This window comes from Anthonomus grandis, chromosome 17 (genome assembly GCF_022605725.1).
Source record: "Anthonomus grandis grandis chromosome 17, icAntGran1.3, whole genome shotgun sequence".
In the NCBI taxonomy this organism is placed as follows: domain Eukaryota; kingdom Metazoa; phylum Arthropoda; class Insecta; order Coleoptera; family Curculionidae; genus Anthonomus; species Anthonomus grandis.
Window position 1 is genome coordinate 3,756,886 of NC_065562.1, and position 17,070 is coordinate 3,773,955.

The window sequence follows — 17,070 nt, forward strand, 5'->3', positions numbered from 1 at the left end:
TAAAATTTACTATTTCGCCTACATGAGATAGCCAAATGATGTTTTTAACGATTTGAACACAACCAGAGTTAAGAAAATATAATAACTAATAGCGTTAGCGATTGTTCCGATATGATTTCAATTTAATTTCTAGATATAATTTGTTTAACACTAAATTTTTTTTTAAATATTTTTATGTATTGTGTTTTAAAAAAATAGTCATATCTCACTCAATTACGGTTATCTATTATTCAAACTTATTTTAAAATTAATATTTAGACTATACAAGATGACTCAACTGATCCTTTTTATGTTTTGGACATAACCAGGGTTAAGAAAATAGAACAATTTATCCCTATAGCATTGTCCGATTTGATTCCAATTTCATTTTTGAAGTTCATTTGATGTACTGTATAGTACTGTATATTATTTTTAAAATTTTTCTGATGTATTGTTTTAAAAAAAACTAATCACATTTCACTCTTAATAGAGTGAAATAAAATAATAGATAACAGTAATCGAATAATAGCAGTAATCTGTTATTCAAATATAATTTAAATTTAGTATTTCCCATCTACGAGATAGTCAATTTTTTTTTACGGTTTGAACACAACAAGAGTAAAGAAAATATAATAACTAATATCGTTACCGATTGTTCCGATTTAATTTTAATTCAATTTTTAGATATGATTTGATTAACCCTAAATGATTTTTAAAAATAATTTGATGTATTGTGTTCTAAAAAAATAGTCATATCTCATTCTATTACGGTTATCTATTATTCAAATACAATTTAAAATTAATATTTAGGTTATACAAGATGACTCAAATGATCCTTTTTAAGTTTTGGACATAACCAGGATAAAGAAAATCGAATACTAACATCTATATATAATAACTAATATCGTAAATATAATAACTAATATCGTTAGCTATTGTTCCGATATGATTTTAATTCAATTTTTAGATATAATATTATTATGAAAATGTAAATACGTTAATTATTCTGCTAGTTTTTGTACAATTTTATTAGTATTCTGTAGTTAAAGTTGATTCGTAGGGTTTCTTTAAGGTTCTACTTACGTTTGGTTTATTATTTTCATCTATAGTGTTTAGTTTTTAAGTAGTTCATCTTGTTTGAGAGCCCCATTTTGGCCCCTATTTAGGTTATTTAGGTTATATTATTGTAAATCCCTGTAGTTCTAATTTTCTAGAATTTGTATACTTGCTTGCTTTGACTGTCAGTATTCTCCTAAAATTATTGGTCTCTTTGGGCAAAAACAATGAAGATAATTCTAAATATTTCGAAACTGTTCCATCGGGTTTTAAAAAGGACGCGTGACAAATCAGTTCAGTTTTAATTGTTTAGTCAGTTTTTACCTTGGAAACAATTAAACGACAGTCAAAGCGAGTTAGGTTAGTGTTTTTGACGTTGACAATAAAAGTGTGTTCCCGAATTTCGTTACAATTGGTGTCAGAAGTAAAGGATATTTGGAAGCTCATTTTAGTGGATGCCTTTAACAAGAAGTCAGGCCAAAATGGAGACCGAGAAATTGATGGAGCTGCTATTAAGGAAGTTTGAAGAGCAAAAAGTAGAACAAGAAGAACGAGACCGTAAACAGAAGGAAGAACAAGAAGAACGAGACCGCAAATAAGAAGAGCGAGACAAGAAACAGGAAGATTTACTAAAGACAATTAAATCTGACCTGAAGAAGGAAAATGAAGACCTGATAAGGACCATGAAAGATGACCTAAAGAAAGAAAATGAAGACCTGATTCGAACCATGAAAGATGACTTACTTAATTTAAAAAATAATCTTAAAAAGGAGCAGGAGGAACGAGACAGAAAACAAGAGGAACGAGTTTTACAACTTAAAGAAGATCTGGAGAAGAATCAGAAACAATTAATGACTAACTTTGAGGCAACAGTAGAAGAAGAATTGGGGCAAGTACAAAAAAAGATCCAAGAACTAGAGATGAAAGTAAAACGGACTCCTCTTCATCCCGATCCTGGAATGCAAACAATGATGAAAGTAAAGCCACCAAAATTCGACGGCAAAGAAGCTTGGAGTACCTATTTGAATCAATTTGATTCCGCTGCTAGGGGAAATCGCTGGGATAACGAAGAAAAGGCAATCAATCTTAAGCTAAGCCTTAGAGGAGAAGCTACAGAAATATTAAGAATGGTGCCATCTGAGGATCAGCTCAATTTCGACGTACTGGTGCGTACCTTAGAGATGAGATACGGTGAAGCTCATCTACAACAAGTGTACCAGGCTCAATTGAAATCTAGAAGACAACAACCCGAGGAAGGACTCCAACAGTTTGAGGCCGATGTTGCCCGATTAGTAAATCTGGCTTACCCTTCAGCCCCAACAGAGTTCCGAGAACAAATTTCTATAAATTGTTTTATTGACGGAGTTCGAGATCCAGATACTAACCACGCTCTAAGGATGGCTCATCATAAAAGTATATCAGAAGCTTTGGCCCATGGACTAGAGTATGAGGTAGCTTTTCAAGCAACTAGAAGGCAAACACGAATAAGACAAATCAGAACTTCGGAAAGTGATCTCGAAGACCGCTTAAAGAAGATTGAATCATTATTAGCGAGGAAACCTAAAAGACCATTGCAATGCTGGAATTGCAATGAGAAGGGGCACCTTAAACGTCAATGCCCCAAGCCTTTAAGAGATCCAAGGAACCTGGAAAACTTCAACTAGTCAGCTTTATGGGGCGCAAGCTGGCTGGGTGCTACCAAGCCCTACGTATAAGACTAAACCGGCTGCCACATCCTGGAGAGAGCTTGGTAGTACCGGGAAAAATATGCGGCCGTGAATGTGAGATGGTAGTGGATACAGGATCAAGTCATACTATCCTGAAGCCGAACATCGTAGCACACTGTAGGCTCTCAGCACCACCCAATTTAATTCTGGAGTCTGCAAATGGAAAAAGGATCCCGATTCTTGAATTGCATGAAGCTACACTTACAATTGGCTTAACAACATTCCAATAGCCATTACTAGTGGCAGAAATCATGGATGATGTCATATTAGGATTAGATGTTATGAATGCTCAGCAGTTTAAAATGGATGTATATAACCGGATATTGACGACGAGAAATGAAGAGATTTTTATGCACCACCTATATGAAGATAAAGTAAATACCAGAGTCGTTAAGTTATTCAAGGATGTTACTATACCAGGAAATTCAGAGGTGGTGGTTTATGCTACAACTGGAGGAAACGAGGGAATTGTTTTGATTGAGCCCATGGAAAACTGCAAACTATACGGTCAAGGAATTTTTCCAGCCAAGACGTTATCTACGCAGAAGAAATCTACTATTTTGGTTCGAATGGTAAATTTAAAAGGATATGATCAACACCTGAAACAAGGAGAGAACATTGGCGTATGCTCTGAAGTAGTGGCAGTCATGAAAAATGCTGATAGAAGTCGTTATTCAAACAGACTTTTTCCTGTATGTTTACAAAACCTATTTGAAGAATCTTCTGCCAATTCAACCATGGACCAGTGTAGTAAATTGCGACGTCTTCTTGAAAAAAATCAAGATGTGTTTTCCTTGCACGATAAAGACCTGGGAAAAACTGATTTGGTGCAGCATCGAATTAACACTGGAGACAATGCTCCGATTAAACAAGCACCTCGAAGAATTCCGATAGCTAAACAAGGAGAAGTTTCCTCAATGCTTCAAGAAATGAGGACACAAGGAGTGATAGAACCTTCTCAGAGTCCTTGGACATCTCCAGTTGTGCTAGTGAAGAAAAAGGATAGATCCACTAGATTTTGTGTAGACTATCGGCGACTGAATGATATTACCAAGAACGACAGTTATCCCCTACCAAGAATTGACGACACCCTGGACACGCTATCAGGTTCACAATGGTTCTCAACACTCGATCTAAAGAGTGGATACTGGCAGGTAAAGATGCACCCAGAAGATAAGGAAAAGACCGCATTCTCGACTGGAACAGGACTTTGGCAATTTACAGTAATGCCCTTTGGACTCTGCAATGCTCCAGCTACCTTTGAGAGACTTATGGGCACAGTTTTACGTGGAATGACTTGGGAATCATGTTTAGTTTATCTGGATGATGTTATCATACTGGGGAAAACATTTGAAGATCATTTGAAGAATATTCAAAAGGTATTTGTTAAACTGCGAGAGGCCAACCTGAAGCTAAGTCCTAAAAAATGTTGCTTATTTCAAAAAGAAGTTCGATACCTTGGCCATGTAATATCAGAAAAAGGTGTCAAGACTGATCCAGATAAAGTAGAGGCGATCGAAAAATGGCCACGACCCACTGACAAACACCAGTTAAGAAGCTTTCTGGGCCTTTGTACCTATTACAGAAGATTTGTAAGAAATTTCGCTAATCTTGCAAAGCCTTTACATAACCTCACGGAGGACAAAATGGTATTTAGTTGGTCAACAGACTGTAAAGAAGCATTTCAACGGTTAAAAAGAGCACTATGCACATCTCCAATTTTAACATATCCGATTCCTGGACAACTTTTTATTTTGGATACCGATGCGAGTAATGTTGGAATTGGGGCCGTTTTATCACAAAAATATGAAGATGGCGAGCAAGTGATAGCTTATTTCAGTAAAACGTTATCAAAACCAGAAAGAAACTATTGTGTCACCAGACGAGAGCTATTGTCAGCAGTAAAAGCTATTGAACATTTCCATAAATATTTGTATGGTCAACGATTTATCCTTAGAACCGACCATGCTTCTTTGAAATGGCTGTTTCAGTTTAAAAACCCCGAAGGACAAATAGCAAGGTGGCTTCAACGATTACAAGAGTATGACTTTACAATAGAACATAGGAAAGGAGCATATCACCAAAATGTCGATGCTTTATCGAGAAGACCCAGTATTGAAACATGTCAACATTGTTTTAAAAAGGAATCAAAACAGCATCCAGAGATATTTACTTGTAATCGTATTGGCCTTCACAGTTCTAAAGAGTGGGATGTAGCTAGTTTAATCCAAGATCAGTGTGATGACCCAGTATTTGGTCTTATTTACGAACTGAAATCTCAAGAAATTTCAAAACCAGAATGGAAAGACATTTCTGACAAATCTCCAGAACTTAAAGCTTATTGGTCTCAATGGAATTCATTGGTTATAAAAGATGGATTATTAAAAAGAGTCTGGGAGAGCGTAGATGGAAAAGAAAAGACATATCTGACAGTCCTTCCTCGAAGACGTATTCCGGAAGTCCTTGAAGCTGTTCATGGCGGTGTCGGCGGAGGACATTTTGGAGTTAGTAAGACCTTGGCAAAAGTGAGAGAACGGTTTTACTGGCTGAACAGTCATCAAGATGTTGAACGCTGGTGCCGACAGTGTGAGCAGTGTTCGTCCACCAAGGGCCCGAAAATCCGGACAAGAGGAAAGATGATGCAGTATCTTGTTGGTGCATCCTTTGAACGAATTGCCATAGACGTAGCAGGACCCTTTTCTACTAGTAGCTCCGGAAACCGATATGCTCTTGTTGCTATGGATTACTTTAGTAAGTGGTCCGAGGTTTATCCGATTCCAAACCAAGAAGCAACGACAGTAGCTGAAGTGCTGTTCCAGAACTGGATTTGTCGATTTGGTGTACCCAGAGAGATACATTCAGACCAAGGAAGGAACTTTGAGTCACAAATATTCCAACAAGTATGCCAGTTGCTGGGAATCAATAAGACCCGTACAACCCCACTACACCCTCAGTCTGATGGAATGGTTGAAAGATTTAACCACACATTTGAAACCTATTTAAGGATGGTAGTAAACTCTAAGCAAACCGACTGGGATACCTGTATACAACCATTCCTATTGGCATATCGTTCTTCTATCCACAAGTCAACTGGAAAAAGCCCGGCAAAAGTTGTCTACGGTGATGAACTTCGTTTACCTTTGGACATTATTACTGGAAGACCCCATAAGTCTGAAACCCTTGAGGAGTACGTCGACCATTTACAAGAGCGTTTACAAATTGTTCACGAACAAGCACGGGATAAACTTCATCTAGAAAGTAACAGAATAAAATCACGTTATGACATAAAGGCAAATTCTACCGGTTTTAATCCTGGGGATAAAGTCTGGTTATACAATCCACGGAGGACGAAGGGCAAGTCACCAAAGCTCCAGAAGGATTGGGAAGGTCCATTCAATGTGGTCACCAGAATCAACGACGTGGTGTACCGTATCCAGCGACATCCGATAGCGAAGATGAAAATTGTAAACATCGTCCGGCTAGCGCCCTATCATGACTCAGGTGGTCCCATGTTTGATCGGGATGATTAAACTTGAGAGGGGAGCAGTATTATGAAAATGTAAATACGTTAATTATTCTGCTAGTTTTTGTACAATTTTATTAGTATTCTGCAGTTAAAGTTGATTCCGAGAAGCACGGCGAGTCCCGCTCAGTCACTCTTGACATTTCCAAGGCATTTGACAGAGTGTGGCATGAGGGACTACTAACCAAGCTCTCATTATTGAATTGGATCAAAAGTTTTCTTGAACAACGAACAATCCAAGTAGCCGTCGATGGACACCTCTCCGACAAATTTAACATTAACGCTGGAGTCCCTCAAGGATGCATTCTATCCCCCACCCTTTTCTTGATATATATTAATGATTTGCTAGGAACCACTGTCAATCCAATACAGCTTTGCGGACGATAGCACACTTATTTCCACATTTAAGTCCGCCAAACCAACGACAGCCGCAAGTTCTCAGAATCTTAGGCAGCAACAAGTAGCTTCAACCAACAACGATATTAGAGCAATCTTGGAGTGGGGCGTTAACAATCTGGTCAATTTTAACGCTAAAAAAACGCAGGCTGCAGTATTTACGATGAAGACTAACCTTGGTGGCCCGGAGCTGGTTATGGCAGGCAAAACATTGCCAATGAAATCATCTTTACATCTTCTAGGAGTCGAAGTCACCAACAGTGTGTCCTGGCATGACCACGTTGCCGAGACCGCCAGGGCAGCTTCCAAAAAACTCGGAGTGCTTTTCAAAACGAAAAAACTGTATACACCAGAACAGCTGCTGACTCTTTATAAGGCTCAAATACGTCCTTCCCTTGAGTATTGCTCGCATGTCTGGAGCTCTGCACCCAAGCATAGTTTAAAGCTGCTAGATTCTATACAGAAGAGAGCTATTCGTCTTATCGACAATTCAGAACTGACAAAGAGTCTGGATAGTCTGGAGCACAGGAGAAAGGTGGCTGATCTCTGTTTATTCTACCGTTATTATCACGGTAAGTGCTCGTCTGAGCTGGCAGGCCTGATTCCACCCAGGGCTGTTCCGGCAAAAAGGACGCGTCTAGCAGTTGCGGCTCATCAACATCGAGTCCACCTGCCTACCCCAAGGACGTCGCTGTATCGGGACTCATTCATCTGGAGAACATCTTCTTTGTGGAACGGGCTTCCACCTCACATATTTCCCGACGCATAAAACCTGCAGCGATTCAAGATAAATGCCCACAAATATCTTCGCGCAAGCACCACTCCAAGAGGGACATAGGACTTTCCTCTTGTGCTTGTGTTTATCATAAAAAAAAAAAAAAAAAATTACGATTATCTATTATTTAAATTTATTTTAAAATTAATTTTTAGGTTATACAAGATAACCCAAATGATCCTTTTTAAGTGTTGGATATAACCAGGATAAAGAAAATCAATTACTATTAGCTATAGCTTTTGTTCCGATATGATTTCAATTTAATTTTTAGATATAATTTGTTTAACCCTAAATAATTTTTTAAAATATTTTTAGGTATTGTGTTTTAAAAAAATAGTCATATCTCACTCAATTACGGTTATCAATTATTTAAATTTAATTTAAAATTAATATTTAGTTTATACAAGATAACCCAAATGATCGTTTTTAAGTTTTGGACAGAACCAGGGTTAAGAAAATAGAACAATTAATCATGATAGCATTGTCCGATTTGATTCCAATTTAATTTTTGAAGTTCATTTGATGTACTGTAAATTACTTTTAAAATTTTTCTGATGTATTGTGTTTTTAAAAAAATAATTATATCTTACTCTATTACTGTTATCTATTATTCGAATATCATTTAAGTTTACTATTTCGCATATACGACATAGCCAAATGATGTTTTTTACGGTTTGAACAGCACCAGAGTTAAGAAAATATAATGACTAATAGCGTTAGCGATTGCTTCGATTTTATTTTAATTCAAGTTTTGGATATAATTTGATTAACCCTAAATGATTTTTAAAAATATTTTGTTGTATTGTGTTTTAAAGAAAGTCATATCTCACTCTATTACGGTTATCTATTATTCAAATTTATTTTAAAATTAATATTTAGACTATATAAGATGACTCAACTGATAAGTTTTGTACATAACCAAGATAAAGAAAATCGATTACTATTACCTATAGCTATTGTTCCGATATTATTTTAATTTAATTTTTAGATATAATATGTTTAACCCTAAATAATTTTTTTAAATATTTTGATGCATTGTGTTTTAAAAAAAATAGTCATATCTTACTCAATTACGGTTATCTATTATACAAATTTATTTTAAAATTAATATTTAGGTTATTCAAGATGACCCAAATGATCCTTTTTAAGTTTTGGACATAACCAGGGTTAGGAAAATAGAACAATTAATCCCTATAGCGTTGTCCGATTTGATTCCAATTTCATTTTTGAAGTTTATTTGATGTACTGTAAATTATTTTTAAATTTTTTCTGATGTGTTGTTTTAAAAAAAAAATTATCATATCTCACTCTATTACTGTTATCTATTATTCGAATATAATTTAAAATTACTATTTCGCATATACAAGATAGCCAAATGATGTTTTTTAAGGTTTGAACACAACCAGAGTTAAGAAATTATAATAAATAATAGCTTTAGCGATTGTTCCGATATGATTTCAATTTAATTTTTAGATATAATTTGTTTAACCCTAAATAATTTTTTAAAATATTTTGATGTATTGTGTTTTAAAAAAATAGTCATATCTCACCCAATTACGGTTATCTATTATTCTGATTTAATTTAAAAGGAATATTTAGGTTATACAACATGACTCAAATGATCCTTTTGAGTTTTGGATATGATCAGGATAAAGAAAATCGATTACTATTACCACAGATGTAAATAGCTCCGCACCAAATACTCCAATGGTAAATTTGCGGACCCTAAAAGGATGCTGGCCTGAGTGAGCTCTAGTATCCCAAGCCAAAATTATTAGTCTATGTTGCCAAATCGAGCATCCCGGTTCGTTGCGTGCCTCTACTTTACGGTGGGTAATAAAGGATTTGGATCTTGGGTATTTAGTTAAATTTATACATTTAGTATGTAAATTTACATTTTACTCTTTTTTACATTTAACGAAGTTTACATTGATACTTGATGAAAGAAACCGCAAAATAGATTATTGATGGAGGGAACTATAGATACATATTTAATGTATATATGTATCTCTATTGAATTTATATTATTAATGAATAAGCTTTTAATTAATATTATTAATTAAAAGCAGTACTATAATAAGTCTTATAGTTATAATAACAGGATAAATTTAAAGCATCCTTAATTATATGTTTGTTTCATAAAATGTATATCAATGTAGAAATTGTAAATGTTAATTATACAATGAGCATGATCAGGAAAATACCCAAAATCCGAATGGTCTATTTTTTCCTTAGTGTGTTATTATAAAAAAAATATTTTCGCAGTTGTGTCTTGTTCGGCTACACTTTAAAGTCTTAAATTAAAAATTGATAAAATAAATGCTAAAAAACGTCCATATGGAAATAAATGTAAATATTTTAATTGTGGTAATTCACGCAGAAATTCTACCATTAGGATGTTTAGGTTTCCAGTGAAACTTAAGGACATTTGCAATCCATGGATATTAAATTCGGGTAAGTAAAATTATAAGTAAAAGTACAAGTTCGCTTCTTGTGCTATTAATTTTTAAATAAATATCTTTTTCAATTTCTAAAAAACAATTGTTTATTTCTTTCCTAAAATATCAAAAAATATCCTTAAATAAAACTTTTGTAAAATATCTATCAATGTGCACGTGCACTTTTTAAAAAATCAAAAACTTTAAAGCAAAAATTTACCTATTTGTTGCTATATTACCTATTACCTTACTATATGGACCATTACTGCAATCAATTTGCAGTTTACGCTTTATATTTTGTAAAATAGCAGAAGCCCGATCAAGACTGAAAACTTTATGAACTGAATTATTTAGATTATTTCTTAATTTCTATCACAACTAAACTCATTATAAAAACGTATTTAAATAGTTTTCACTATTGTTTTATTTACCCGTCTATGCTTTATTAACTAAGATTTTTAAGATTAATTAAGATTTTTTAATTACTTTAGGAAACGATAAGTTCGCTAGAGTTGCAGTTGAAAGCTTACGTGGTAAATACATTTGTAAAAACCATTTCAACAATGAGGACTTCCGGACAGAATACCAAAAATATCTGAAGAGTAATTCAGTTCCTCAAAACTATACTGCTTTCTTTAGCAGCCCTTTTGCTTCAGATAGAGAAAAGAAACTTTAGCCATGCAGACTCCAAAAAGAAAATATACTGCAGGTGAAAACAATTCAGCTTTTAAGACTAGCCCACATATCTCTTCTAAGAAACGCATCTAATTTGAACATGAAAATACATCCGATAAATTTATTAAAAACTTAGTAGAACTGCCCGATGCTGTTACGACACCAAGAAAATTAGAACTAAAAAAAAGGAAGATTTTTAACAAATAAAAATAAAACTTAAAAAAAAACATCTAGACTGCATAAAAAAATTCAAAAAACGAAACTAGCTACCTTTACATATTTGCCATTTTTGTCTTTTATGTCCCCGGTAGCAAAAATTTTAATATGCAATTAAGGGGTAAAAGATTTGTAATTTGAAGGCAAAAGGAAAAAGAATTCTACATTTCTTTTCACTACAAGTCTCCATCAGGTTATTGTTTTTAAGGAAAAAAGGCGTTGTGCTTCCGGCTGTATCTACAGTTCGTAAATGAATTGCCAAAATAACTTTAAAACTGGAATTGACGATAAAATTTTAAATTTTTTAAAGCATAAATCTGCTGTAATGACAAAAAATGAAAAAAAAAATGTTTAGTCGCGTTTGATGAAATAAGCCTCAAAGAAAACTTGGAATTTCACAGAAAACTCGATTTAATAGAAGGATTTCAAGACTTGGGACCTCTCGGCCGAACTGGGAAAAAAGCCAACCATGCCCCTTCTTCTCCATTAAGGGTATATATTCATCTTGCCTACTTTTTTTACATAATTACGTTTCAAAAGAAGATTTAAAAATTATAATAAAATACATTTTAAACACCCTTTATTCAGTTGAGTTTTCACCTCTTGCTATGGTTTGCGATCAGGGCATCAATAATAGGGGCGCTATGAAATTATTAGGCGTTACGAAAGATACACCTTACTTTTATTGTGAAGGCAGAAAAATATTTTTAATTTACGATGTACCTCATCTTTTTAAAAGTATTAGGAATACTATGCTATCATGAACATTTGAATCCCTGCAGAATGTCCTGCAAATTAGAATTTAAAAATTTTTTCAAACAGAATGGCTGCAGCTGTTAAAACGTGTGTGGAAAAAGATTTCGTTGATTAGCAAGTAGGCACTAATACTGCAGAAGTCATAGAAAATATGAATAATTTGTTTGATGCTTTAAATAGCAAACAATTATATTCTAAAAATCGTTTTAACTGCGGTAGTAGCTCTGAAAACGGATCAGTGATAAATGCTTATAAAGTTTTTATGAGAATAAAGGTATCAACAAAGTAGTTAGAAAAAGGCCACCTTGTTTTAATGAAATGATTCAATCTATTAGTGCAATTAAATCTTTATATGATCAAAAGAAAGAAAATAATCAATTTTTACTGACTAATAGATTAAATCAAGATTTTTTAGAAAACTTTTTTTCTATGGCGCGACAGCGTGGTGGTTATAGAATCTTAATCCAACAGCCAGATCTTCTCGGCTGTTTTTCAGAATTAAAAGTACTACAGACTTACTTATGCCGTCGAACATTTTAAATTCCGAGATAAATACAGATATCCGCCCATCATAGATACAGATATCAGCCCGATCCGGCTAAACAAACCATAACGACAATATTCACTAATAGTCTAGATGACAACAATGAAAATGCCGAAAAGGACGTCGTACTTAGAACTTTAGAACTTAAACAACCCATTAATCCAAAAGACTCTTTGGAAGATTGGCAAACGTGTACTATGCTAGATATTTAGTTAAAAAAGTTTTACAAAATTTTAATTGTCCCTAATCAGCATAAATACTACGTGCACACATTTTTTTTGTTAACAAAACTTGTTCATACAAGCGCGGAAAAAACGTGGAAAATATTCAGCAAAAAATTAAAAATTTAAAACATAACTAAATTATATGCTTGATAACAATGACAACTCTATTTTCAAATTATTAACAATACTAGTATGTATCTTCTAATTTACTATTAATTTATGGTTTTAGCGGTTGTATAATGAATATACCTTGACAGGTTAAAACTCTTATATGTGACACCAACTTACATGCCTATGCTGGGGAAATTTAATGTAATAATTTGTATATACCTAAAGTTTATTTAGTTAACATATAGTTATTTAGCTATTTAGTTAACTTTATTTAACATTATAGTTTTTGCATTGTTTTGATTGTTATTTTCTAGTTAAGATTCACCATGTTTAAGTTATGTCTATTATTTAGAATCAAAAAGTCCTTAATTTTAAAATATTTCCGCACAATAGTACTATTTAAGTTATCATTAAATTAAAACTGGATAATATTTCTAGTGAAAGTTATAAACTCGCATTTTTTTATAGATAAAGAGAAATTATCTATATATAGATATTGTTTTGCTTTTAAGTTATTTAAGCTCATAATATATACTGTACCTACAATAAAATCATGTTTGTATTTTTGTCTGGTTTTAATGACCAGAAAATTGAAATATATATTATACTTATCTATATACCCCTGTGTATTATTTATATAAAAGAATCTAGACAGTTTTTACTTTTTTATATTTATTATACTATGCTGAGTAGATGTACCTAAGTCACTTTTTCTATGAAAAAGCCGCGATAAGACTACTTTTTTTCTAGAAATAGAAATTCTATTGGAAATTAAAAGGTGCACATGTTAAAAAATTAGCACACATTTAAAAATATTTTACTGTTACTTTTACTTGAACAATATAACTTGAATGTCCATTAAACTTATTCCCTTTAATTAGGAAATTGTGTTAATTTTTCGAGCATTTGAAACTATTTAAAAAAAACTTACTATATATCCTTAGAATGTAGATTTTTAAAACATTAATTATTATATTTTGAATTTAAAAGGATTCACACTGTATCTACAGTTATAATATTCTTATATTTTTAACCAGAACGCTTACACAATAGATTTTTTTCGAATTTACATATAAATACAAGCGCTTTATATATATTAAAGATTTAGGTTTAAGTTTGGCAACATAGCGACGTCTTAACAGCAAAAATAAGCAAAATATTAAGCGTTTCGACTGGTGCGCCGCCTGTCGCAGAAATTCATAAAGGGCCGAATTCGGTTATGCGAATATTATCTGGTGCGGAGCTATTCACATCTGTGCTATTACCTATTGCTATTGTTCCGATATGATTTCAATTTAATTTTTAGATATAATTTGTTTAACCCTAAATAATTTTTTAAAATATTTTGATGTATTGTGTTTTAAAAAAATAGTCATGTCTCATTCAATTACGGTTATCTATTATTCAAATTAATTTAGAATTAATATTTAGGTTATACAAGATGACTCAACTGATTCTTTTTAAGTTTTGGACATAACCAGGATAAAGAAAATCGATTACTATAACCTATAGCTATTGTTCTGATATGATTTCAATTTAATTTTTAGATATAATTTATTTAACCCTAAATAATTTTTTAAAATATTTTGAGGTATTGTGTTTTAAAAAAATAGTCAATTCTCACTCAATTACGGTAATCTATTATTCTAATTTATTTTAAAATTAATGTTTAGGTTATACAAGATCCTTTTTAACTTTTGGACATAACCAGGGTTAAGAAAAGAATTAATCATTATAGCATTGTACGATTTGATTCCAATTTAATTTTTGAAGTCCATTTGATGTACTGTAAATTATTTTTGAAATTTTTCTGATGTATTATTTTTAAAAAAAATAATCATATTTCACCACTCTATTACTGTTATCTATTATTCGAATATAATTTAAATTTACTATTTCGCATTTACAAAAGATAGCCAAATGATGTTTTTTACGGTTTGAACACAACCAGAGTTAAGAAAATATAATAACTAATAGCGTTGGTGATTGTTCTGATTTAATTTTAATTCAATTTTTAGATATAATTTGATTAACCCTAAATGATTTTTAAAAATATTTTAATGTATTGTGTTTAAAAAAAATAGTCATATCTCACTTAATTACGGTTATCTATTATTCAAATTTATTTTAAAATTAATATTTAGGTAATACAAGATGATCCAAATGATCCTTTTTAAGTTTTGGACATAACCAGGGTTAAGAAAGTAGAACAATTAATCATTATAGCATTGTCCGATTTGATTCCAATTTAATTTTTTAAGTCCATTTGATGAATTGTAAATTATTTTTGAAATTTTTCTGATGTATTGTGTTTAAAAAAAAATAGTCATATCTCACTCAATTACGGTTATCTATTATTCAAATTTATTTTAAAATGAATATTTAGGTTATACAAGATGACCCAAATGATCCTTTTTAAGTTTTGGACATAACCAGGGTTAAGAAAATAGAACAATTAATCATTATAGCATCGTCCGATTTGATTCCAATTTAATTTTTAAAGTACATTTGATGTACTGTAAATTATTTTTGAAATTTTTCTGATGTTATTGTTTTTAAAAAAAATAATCATATTTCACTCTATTACTGTTATCTATTATTCGAATATAATTTAAATTTGCTATTTTGCATATATAAGAAAGCAAAATGATATTTTTTACGGTTTGAACACAACCAGAATTAAGAAAATATAATAACTAATAGCGTTAACGATTGTTCCGATTTAATTTTTAGATATAATTTAATTATAAATTGATATATAAAAATATTTTGATGTATTGTGTTTAAAAAAAATAGTCATATCACTCAATTACGGTTATCTATTATTCAAATTTATTTTAAAATTAATATTTAGGTTATACAAGATGACCCAAATGATCCTTTTTAAGCTTTGGATATAACCAGGGTTAAGAAAATAGAACAATTAATCATTATAGCATTGTTCGATTTCATTCCAATTTAATTTTTGAAGTTCATTTGATGTTCTGTAAATTATTTATAAAATTTTTCTGATGTATTGTTTTTAACAAAAATAATCATATTTCACACTATTACTGTTATCTATTATTCCAATATATTTTAAATTTACTATTTCACATATACAAGATAGCCAAATAATGTTTTTTACGGTTTGAACACAACCAGAGTTAAGAAAATATAATAACTAATAGCGTTGGCGATTGTTCCGATTTAATTTTAATTCAATTTTTAGATATAATTTGATTAACCCTAAATGATTTTTAAAAATAGTTTTATGTATTTTGTTTAAAAAAAATAGTCATATCTCACTCAATTATGGTTATCTATTATTCAAATTTATTTTAAAATTAATATTTAGGTTATACAAGATGACACAAATGATCCTTTTTAGGTTTTGGACGTAACCAGGGTTAAGAAAGTAAAACAATTAATCATTATAGCATTGTCCGATTTGATTCCAATTTAATTTTTGAAGTCCATTTGATGTACTGTAAATTATTTTTGAAATTTTTCTGATGTATTGTTTTAAAAAAAAATAATCATATTTCACCACTCTATTACTGTTATCTATTATTCGAATATAATTTAAATTTACTATTTCGCATTTACAAAAGATAGCCAAATGATGTTTTTTACGGTTTGAACTCAACCAGAGTTAAGAAAATATAATAACTAATAGCGTTGGTGATTGTTCTGATTTAATTTTAATTTAATTTTTAGATATAATTTGATTAACCCTAAATGATTTTTAAAAATATTTTAATGTATTGTGTTTAAAAAAAATAGTCATATCTCACTTAATTACGGTTATCTATTATTCAAATTTATTTTAAAATTAATATTTAGGTAATACAAGATGGTCCAAATGATCCTTTTTAAGTTTTGGACATAACCAGGGTCAAGAAAGTAGAACAATTAATCATTATAGCATTGTCCGATTTGATTCCAATTTAATTTTTGAAGTCCATTTGATGTACTGTAAATTATTTTTAAAATTTTTCTTATGAATTTTTTTTTTTTAATAATTATATCTCACTCTATTACTATTATCTATTATTCGAATATAATTTAAATTTAGTATTTCGCATATATAAGATAGCAAAATGATGTTTTTTACGGTTTGAACACAACCAGAATTAAGAAAATATAATAACTAATAGCGTTAACGATTGTTCCGATTTAATTTTAATTTAATTTTTAGGTATAATTCGATTAACCCTAAATGATTTTTAAAAATAGTTTTATGTATTTTGTTTAAAAAAAATAGTCATTCCTCACTCAATTACGGTTATCTATTATTCAAATTTCTTTTAAAATTATTATTTAGGTTATACAAGATGACACAAATGATCCTTTTTAGGTTTTGGACGTCATCAGGGTTAACAAAGTAAAACAATTCATTATAGCATTGTCCGATTTGATTCCAATTTAAATTTTGAAGTCCATTTAATGTACTGTAAATTATTTTTAAAATTTTTCTTATGAATTTTTTTTTTTAATAATTATATCTCACTCTATTACTATTATCTATTATTCGAATATAATTTAAATTTAGTATTTCGCATATATAAGAAAGCAAAATGATGTTTTTTACGGTTTGAACACAACCAGAATTAAGAAAATATAACTAATAGCGATAACGATTGTTCCGAATTAATTTTAATTTAATTT